The following is a 10,157-nucleotide window of genomic DNA, read 5'->3' as shown; positions in this document are numbered from 1 at the left end:
CTCCTTCCCTGGCAGACTTGGAAAAATAGGGTAGATTTGTAGGTGTGTGGGAAAGCCAAGTGAAGGACTTTCTGGAAACAGAAAGGTGAACTATGTGAGTCCCTCTCCAAGCCTACAGTTCTATGAAAATCAATGTCCTGTCAATACTCTAAAAATGAGAAAATGCTCTTTTTTGTCTTCCTTTATTTTAGACAAATCCTGGCTTGTCAGATATGCTCAGGTTTCAGAGGGCTCTGGAACAGTGGGCGGCATTCTCCACTCTGACTTTCAGTAAACACAGTGAGGACAAATGAGCAGTCTGCTTGGAAAAGCTGAAGATGGGTTCCTTGTGGCCTAGAAAGGATCAGCAGCACCACAGAGGTGGTCCTGTTGCTTCGTGGATGGAGGCGAGGCTTCCCCAAGGGTCTTTCCCTGAGGTCCTGTCCACACCTACTGGCATGCTGCTCTGGCCCACAGATCATGTGGGAAATGTTGCCTGGCCTTTGCACCACAGCTCCCCCTTAAAGAGCTCTGCAAGGCTTTTCTATGCCTTCCCTCGTGGGGAGAGACAGGAAAGGCCCCCTCAGAGGGACCCCTGGGCGTGCCGCTAATCCATTCACCTGCTTCCATGTCACATTTAATTACTCACTCAATACAGAATTATCTGTACTGCTACTCCAGACTAATGAGATGCTGCGAAGCCTTCCAACTGGGGATTACAAAGTGCAGCGTGTTGCTCCAAGGTCGGTTGAGATTGTTCTAAAGCTCTGATTACTACACAATCACCTTCTCTTTAACCCATAAACCTTTATTTCTCATTTTTCCAATGGATAAAATTATAGAATACTGTGGAAGAGGCAAAGGGTGTTGCTTGGTTGTTTGTTTTAACTTGAAAGCCTTAGTGATCAATACCTAAATCCTCAAAGCTCCACTGAAGCAAGCTCTCTCTCACTAATCTCCCAAAGGGGGTAGGCTGACCTTTGCCTCATAAGAGCAAGAAACTACAACCTCTTGATGGCATTTTGCACGGAAGTAACGCAAGGAGTCGGATAGATGTTGTTTGAAGTACCCCTGCAGGCCCACCTCGCTTAACAATCTCAGAGAGCCGGTGCCAATTTTTTATTCCAATTCCTCATGCTGTAGATCTGCCACAGGTGGTAGGACGCTGCATCTTACCCAGAGGAATTTGAGTCTCACCAAATTTGCTGTGCCCACAAAATCAGTCATGGAGAGCCACCCAGATTTTACTAGACACTCCTTACATGTGGGCTGTGGCTGCTTGGCACACGGGGCGGTTGAACAGTTGGAACATGACTGCCCTGGGCACCTGGGGGGCTCAGTCGGTTAAGCATCTGCCTTCAACCCAGGTCATGATCCTGGGGTGCTGGGATTGGGCCCCACATTGGGCTCCCTGCTCAGTGAGGAGCCTGCTTCTCCTTCTCTCTCTGCCCCGCCTCTCTGCTCATGCTCTCTTTCTCTCAAACGTATAAAATCTTAAAAAAAAAAAAAAGACTGCCCTGAATTAAGATGTGTTATAAGCATAAAATGCACCCCATATTTTAAAACTCAGAAGTTTAAAATATGCAAAATATCAGATTAATGATTTTTTTCGATTTGATTGACATATCAAAATGAAACATTTTAGAAATATTGGCTTAAATCAGGGTTTCTCAACCTTAGGACTACTGACCTTTGGGGTCACATCATTCTTTGTTGCGGGGTGCTGTCCTGTGCCTCACAGGAGGCTTAGCTGCATCCTGGTTTTCTCCCCACTAGATGCCATCAGCACCCTCCCAGTTGTTGACAACCAAAAATTTGCCTAATGACATGGTCAAGTGACATTACTAGGTATTAGTAAATGCCCCACAGGAGGATATGTCTTCCCTAGCTGAGAACTACTGGGATAAATATATTAAAATTAATATCCCTTTTCCATTTTACTTTTTAATGTCATTCCTAAGAAACTTAGAATCACACGTGTGGCTTGCATTTGTGGCTTGTGTTGTATTTCTGTTGGACAGTGCCACCCTAGCCTGAGCATCTTGAGAACAAGGCTCTCATCTTTTCATTGCTTCATCACCAATGCTGAGAAAAGCACCCCCCCCCCCGCCGCCACCCAGGGCCTGGCAGTGGCCAGAGGGGCAGGAGAGACCCATAGTAGGTCATAGTTTGGCCCACTGAAGACACCCAGAAAAGAGGAAGGAAATGGGACAAACACCAGAAGGGTGCAGATCAAGCCTACTGGTGGAACAGTACACATCTGTGACAAGTTCTAAAGTTTGAGGAAAGGAGAATTCTTAGTAATTATTGTGAAATCACTGGCTGCCTCGGATGGTGTATATCCCACTCAATAACGGTCACCAGAACCATACACTCTCTTTCAACCAAGAAAAACTTTATAGGTGTCAAAAACAGCAGAGAAGAAGACATCATTTAGGGGACATAATATCTCCTCCAGTACACAAGCTCTGAAGTCCCCCTGCCATGTTTTTGTTTCCTGATTTCCAGTTCTGGTCCACCTAGCTGGCCTATCTTTAGCTGTCTTTTCCTACCTGGGCTCCCCTTCCCACCTAGTTGGACCATGAAGCCCTCAAAAGTCTGCTATTCCTAAGGCACCCAGCATACCCCCCACACCCCACCCCAGGCTCCCAACCTATTTGAATATGGCCTCATCTCCCAGCTTGTGAGCCCTTCCCTCTTGCTGTCTCCACCCCTCCCTAAAATCTTTCCCTTCCTGATTCTTGTTCCATTAGACTTTGACAGAGGTACACAACTCATGGCTGACTACAATCACTAGTGCCAGCCATCCCCCATCACCGCTAATAAGGCTCAGCACCCCTGTCACATATCCTACCCCGAGGTCCCCATGGGGGAAAAAAACTGTAACATCATCACTTTAACCATTAAGTTCCCTTTGAGAGTAACAGAGAAAAAAAAAATAAAAAATAAAAAAAAATAAAAAAAAAAAAGAGAGTAACAGAGAACTCCAACTCAAAGTGTCTCAACAAAGAAGAGATAGACAGTGCCAGTTATTTCAGCAACATAGTGACATTATTAAGGACCCAGATGCTTCTTATCTTTCTTGTTTGGTCATTCTCAGAATGTCCACCTTGTCCTTAGGGTTGCTTCCTTCATAGTCCCAAATATCTGCAGTAGTCCCGGGTGCCCCATCCAGAGACAAGGTCCAGAGGTAAAACAGAAGCCACCTCTTCCTTTTGAAGAGTGGGGATAGCTCTCCCGTAAGCCCCAGCAAGCTTCACATCTCATTGGTTAGCACCATGTCATGCATCTATACCTGACCAGTGATTGGCAAGGAGAATGGGATGACCATGACTGGCTTACCTGGTAGCGCTCAAAGCATGGTCTCCTGACCAGCAGTATTACCATCACATAATGCAACTTCTATGACCCCAACCAGACTTACTAAAGCAGAAACTCCAGGGGTAGAGCCCAGCAGTTGGTGTTTTAACAAGCCCTTCGGGTGATTTTGGTACACATTAAAGTTTGGGAACCACTGGCTGAGACCAAGCAAGATTTGCTTCTTCTTAAAGCCCACCTCCCTGGAAACATGTGATCATGATGAAGGAGGTTGTATGTGTAAACAAAATCAGGATTCTTTCACAAAGGAGAAAGGAGTGATAGGAGAACAGAGCCAATGTTACCTGCTATAATCACCATGGCAATTTTTCCCCCTTTTGACTGGGAAAGTACCCTTCCTATACAATCAGCTTTAATTGCATGTACTCAGTAACCATTTTATGGGTGGTTCAAAGAATATTCTTGGATATCCTGAGAAAAAATTTCAACTAACTCTATTTCTATTCAATATCCAACAAAACAACAACTCTTTAGCAATGCAAAGGTTTCCTATTATCCACGGGAAAATTCTATAAGGTGGAAAGAGCAGTTGTTACTACATTTTCATTTTACAGATGGGAAAACCCAAGCTCAGAAAAGACAGAGTCACACAGCTAGCAAATTTCAGAGTCAGGATTCACATCATAGACCTTTTGGTTCCAACTCTTTCACTCCTTCCACAATGATACCAAGCTGCCTCCCAAGTAAACATTGGTAGGCAGAAACAGCTGTGACCTAATGCAACCTATGTCAGAACTCTGCAGGAGGATGGTTTCCTGCAATGAAGTCTTTTAGGGAGAAAGCCAGGCCCGTTTCAGTGACTTTCATCTGTATGGTCACATCTGATGCAAGATGTTAGAATTCCAACTATAAGAAAATCTGACAGCTAGAAGAAATGGCAGATTTCCCCATCACTGTTAATTGTACAGCGGAGAGATTTTACATGCTTCTGCCCAAGAAAATGAGCATTTTCATTAATACCATAGATTTGATGAGTGACCTAAAGTTCAGCAAAACAGATGCTGCCTTGATCACATCGAAATTACCTAAGAAGATATTTTTCTCTAGAAAATCCAAAAGATTTGTTATATTTGTTAGCTAGAGATATGGATGATTTTTAAGCCCTAAATTTGAAAAGGCACATACAACACATTAAAATAAATTTCAACGGTGGCTTTTCAGCTAGGGGACCCAGGCTATCATGTTCGTGAACAGCCATCAAACCAGGAGCTCAATCCCCAAAGATCACATGGGGTTCCCAGAGAAGAGAACTCAAGAAACAGAGCCATCATGTTTCTCAATCCCAGAGATTACAATCTCTTAGAACTGCTGCCATTCTACAGCCCTGTCAGGAATTCCCTTCAGATCCTGAGACCACTTTTTACTGGAACAATACTGCCTGAGATGGGAATCCTATGACCTCTGTCACAGCCTAGGTCAATCCTATGAGATCCTAAACAGGAATCTGGAGACCTAGGGAGCAGAAAATGCCGTGTATTTGGATATTTCCAAAAGAAAAGGACTTTCACTGAGAAGACATGTAACAGGCTTCAATGGAAAACCTGAATAAATGCCAAGGGTGACACTGTCCTAACGTCCCTCGTCATAGGATCATCCTAGGATTCTCCAAGGGAAATGGTCACCTCCAGATTCTCTGCTCCTGGCCCTGATGCTGATTTTCTTCTTCCTTGTGCAGCCTCAGTTTACCCAAAATAATGGTCTCTGAGCTCTGCAGTTCTATGAATCTGTGACAGGCCAGCTCTCCAGGTCCGAATTTTAGCATCACTCCAACCTGACCTGGCTGAGATCAAATGCACCTGCTCACCAAGATGCTGTCAACAAGGAGAACTTGCTTTTTGATAAAGAAAAAACTCCTGCTCCTGCTCCACTGGGTCCTGACACATCTGCCAGGTCCTGTCCCTGACGGAAGTCAAACATCTTCATGCTGGAACCCAGGTGGAGGAGAGCACATTCCGCATCTCGGCCCCGCAGGAGCCCTGGAGTTCAAAGCCCCAGAAAGAGCCCCGCGTAAGCTGGGTTCATGAATGCTTTATCATTGTTCTGCTGAGCAGTTACCCCCATGCCAGGCAAGTCAGAACAAGCCTTCTAAGCCGTGGTGATGGATGTTTGCAAGAAACCCATGGGAGTTATTAATATTCATGTTCCCGTCACACTTTTGCAAGTAATGGAAGCTTGTTTTCTGTAACACATCATTAGGTGAGGAAGACAAGTGACCTCCTAGAGTTCTGAAGCACAAAGGGTGGTCACCCAAGACCCAGAAGGGACTGAGAGAAAAGCAGACAAGGTGAGAAAGTTGAAGGTGTTAAACTTTCTCATTTTGGAAACTCCCAAAAGACCCTTAAGGTGAATGCAGACCTGCATTCGTAGGCCCCTGCAAAGCAGGCAGTGGTGGGAGGTGGGGCTGTTGGCTGTCTCTCCCCTCTCACAGAGGATACTGGGACTCAGTCTGGGGTGTCCAAGGTTACAGCTTTTGAGAGCACAGAGTGGGGAATCAGAATATCCAGGCTGAGCCATCCTGCCTGCTTTGGAGCACTGGAGGGGCCTGAGACTCAAGATCAAAATAGCAGGGAGTCACGACTGTCAGAATGGGAGCGTTTGCTGAGCTCGGGGGAGACCAGGTCGGCAGCGGCAGGAACAGGAGTGCAGGAGGGTAGAAGCATCCAGCAACTAAGAGCCGGTCAATGGAGATAGGCAGCAGAGCGATGACTACGCCCAGGTCTGTCAACACTGCCCACTGCCCCACCCCACACCAGGAGCGCCCACTGAATATGGGAGCTGTTTTCACACCCCCATCACGCCTCAGAACGCTTCCCACACTGGACTGTTATTAGGCCTATGATCTCCTCCTGCCTCTGTGTCCTCATCTGCAAAATGAGCAAAAGAGCATTACCTCATTTCATTAGAGTTAGAAGAGTTCATACTGCGTACATGAACATGCTTACAATGGCACCTGGCGACAGTACCCTCCCTTAAATGTGACCTATCATCATCATTACTATTCATATTATTTATGTGTCCTTTTTCCTCAGTAGACTGAGTCCTCTGGAATCAGAAACCATGTCTCTTGTATCTGCTGCCACAAAGCTCAGCGCTGAGCTAGGCTCAATACATACCAAGGGAATGAATCAATCAATCAAGGAATGGTCCACTCCCTAATCCTGCCTTGCTAGGGAAGGCCTCACTCCACCCTCAGGCAGCACAGTCATTGCTTCCTAATTGCGTCAAGGTTAATTCACTCAATAGATAAGCATTGATCACGTGCTCTAGGCCAGGTGCTGTTCTGGGTCCTGAGAATACAGCAGGGGGCAGACATCACAAGACTCCTCGGCCTCGTGAAGCTTGCCTTTTATGGGGAAGACACATAAACACACAAAATAGGTAAAATGTGTGACGTTAGATGAGGATCTGTGCTATGGAGAAAAACTGAATGGTAGGAATGTCAGGGAGCCGGGGTACTCAGTATAAATGGAGTGCCCCTGAGAGACCTGCCTGAGAAGAGGATCCTTGCAGTCAGCCAAGGGAGGAAGGATGCCAACCACGAGGATGTCAGGGAACAGCCTTCCAGACAGAGGGAACCGAAGGTGCCAAGATCAGTTTCATTGTGCGCTAACTGGTGATGCTCAGATGCTGTCACAGTCTTACTAAAATGGAGAGGTCAAGCACCTGAGGGAGTGGCCAAGGTCAGTTTATGGTACTGAGTTTCCCACAAAGGTCAAAGCACAATCCCATAGCAACAGCCCTTTATTAACTAATTCGTGTTTGTAGCATGAAACTGGGTTTCTCAATCTGATAAGGAAAGGACACTCCGAAATATATATGTATATAATGCCTAGTGCAATTGCTTTAAATGCTCATTCTTATTATTCCTGTCTTATTCCCTCACCCTCCTCAACTCCCACTCTTCCAAAATGCCACAAAGAAGGGAAAACACTGGAGGAGGTTGTTGTTCTATTGCTACTTGGGAGCATGGATGGGGAGGAGGAAGAAAGGGATGGTTGGCCATCAGCATAGATCTTCTGCACCCGACCATGAGCAGCTCCAGAGGAACCAGTCTCCAAACTCATGATGCTGCCCAGCAGAGGACTCGCCACGTAGTAGGTATTCAGTACAAGCCTGATGCAAGAATAAGTGGGAATGACAGCGCAGGACCTAACACGTAATGGGGCCTGGTCTCCAGGAGCCCCTCCAGGCTTCCTCACCAGCAGGAGCTGCTGACTCCCACCCTGGGAGCCCTGGCCGCCACCGAGCATCCAGGAGCTTAACTCTCCTGCTGCCTGCCGTGTACACTCCCTCAAATGCCACCTGAGGTTTTGGGTGGTGAGTGAGTGGCAGCCCACAGAGGGGGGTTCGGGTGATTTTACCGCAGTTTAGCTTTGTTGGCATTTAGATAAATCATCCCTTTCTGTAATTCTAAACTCTAGCGCAGTGTTCTCAGAGAAGATATAAATTATTAAACAAAGGAAAGCAACTCTGGCTTCAGATCAGTTGGCAATTAGCATCACCTAGCACTGAGAAAAGTCCCTTCATGTGGTCCACGTGTCAGCATAAGGAGCTTACAATTTGGCAACCATGCTCAAGTCCTGGCTGATAGTAATCTCAGAGGTGCCTGGAACCTAGAAAAACTAATCAACATTCACCCTGAGTGAAAGAGAAATGAAAACAAAAAAGGAGAGAGAGAAGAATGAAAAAAAAAAAGAGAAAATCTTGGTATAAGAACAGAGAGAATTTACATTAACTGTCTATTTTCTATGTACCATGTATGATACACAAGTCTCATTTTAATTTTTATTTCATGAGAAAGGTGCTACGGTCTCTGCTTTGCCTACGAGGAAACTGCGCTTCATAAAAGCTAAGTGACTCGCCCCAAGGCACACAGCAGGTGGAGGAGCTGGGAGTTGAACCTCGATCTGCCTCATACTAAGCTGCCTGTCTGAGAAGGTGGCAGGGGACCCCACAGGCAGCCACAAAGTACACCCCAAAAGGCTTGTGGGTCATGAGCAACGACGCCCCGGGAGGAGTTTAAATACAGGCTACCTGGTCTGAATGAGTATATTAGGAAGGAGAGTCTTCACACATCAGTGACATCAGAATTATTTCCACCCCGGGAGAAGGAAAAGATGCTCCTTTATTACAAACTGAGCAAAAGTTCTGAGGTTTTTCAGTTTTTCAGCATTTTCTGCACTCTGGTCTCCCACTTTAGCATGTATCGTGTTTTCCCTATTAGATTATAACCTTATATATGTAGGTATAGAGATGGAAATATTTATCTTATATTCTCTTCAATGTTCAAACCAGCCTCATCCCCAACACAGCTGCCTCTCCACACCTGCCCCTAGCGCCCTCCTCCCTACCCCCCTACACTTCTGCTTTACCCTCCTCTTCTGCCTCAACACAGGGGGTGGGTCTGAGGCCTGGGGTGGGAGCAGGTGACTTTGTTTAGTCACAGTCTTACCTTTTGTGGTCAGGTTTGGCTACTTTGCAGCTTATCCAAAGAGATACAACCTAAACCCCCCAACCTACTTTTTTTTTAATGATTAAAAGTAACTTTTGTAGTTAAAAAAAATGTTCCTCTTTCATACAAATAAGAAATGGAAGTTGCCTTTTTATTGTATAATGTAGAAGATTCCCTTTCAGTGTTTTCCCCTAGCTTGTGAAAGATTTTGTGTAAGACATTTGCTTATATTTTGTATTTTATTTTTAGTAGTAGCTGAAGGTCCTTTAGCTTTTATTCCTCTCTCTCTCTCCCTCTCTCTCTCTCTCTCTTTGGTCTACACTGTCATTGTCAATATTTGTTGAATGAATATTCTTATGTAAACATCATGGAAATAAAAAATTGTAATTGATCCACTTAAATAGGGTTCAAAAAAGACAAGTCTTTAAGCATTGATTTTTGTTTTCTGACTCCAAAACTAAATCCCCTCTTGGAATTTAGAAAGTGATAGGAGTTATTGACACTGGAATATGGGGAGGGGGAGGTTGAATTAATCAAATATCAAAACAAAAATCTTCATTTACCTAAGAGTCTCTCTGACCCTGCCAGCTACCTCATACAATGAATGATGATCTCAGAAATTTGTGTGTGTGTTGGGGGGGCAGGGTTTGGTTTAAAAAGCTAAATAAAAGAATTAAAAGGACACCATCAGAAAGGCATGTAGGATTCCCAGGTCAGAGTTCTAACTGGTCAGACAAATGTTAACAGGATGGAGGAAGAGCAGAAGCTGCATGGAAAAGACCCTCAAACCACCCAGACAAAAATTATAAATTCGGAACAATGAAAGTCAGGAAAGCAGGGAAGAAAATACTGCTTCAGAGATTCCTAGTAAAACCCTTTTTACCCATCTGGAGAGGCCACACACACAAACTGATGGGAATGTTCCCAGGCCTCACTAACCTTCCAACAACCACTGCTGCCAACACCTGTGTCCTTGGTCCGAGACCACCTGCTCAGTGCGACACAAGCCAAAGAGTCCAGCTGAGCATCCCAGGACCATCAAAGTTCATATTAGCCAGGTGACTTCTGAGCCTGAGGAAAGAGCCAGCTCAAACATTTCACTTGGGATCACGCCAAAAAGCAGCTGCCCAAATAACAGCCCCATAACCAGCTCCAATAAGATGGTCCCTCTGGATGAGAAGGGTCATTCCTGCTGCCAAGAAATGGGCCACGTGGCAGTGAGAAATAGTCAAGTAAAAGACACTGATAATGTGATAAAGCCTATATCTTTCTTCCTTGGAAATTTCAAACCTTCTTAGAACAAAGACCTAGCTAGAGCTGTCCTCTGGCATAGTTAATCTCTGCCATT

Source organism: Canis lupus, chromosome 7 (genome assembly GCF_011100685.1).
Source record: "Canis lupus familiaris isolate Mischka breed German Shepherd chromosome 7, alternate assembly UU_Cfam_GSD_1.0, whole genome shotgun sequence".
Lineage (NCBI taxonomy): Eukaryota > Metazoa > Chordata > Mammalia > Carnivora > Canidae > Canis > Canis lupus.
Note: the sequence above shows the minus strand (reverse complement) of the source record.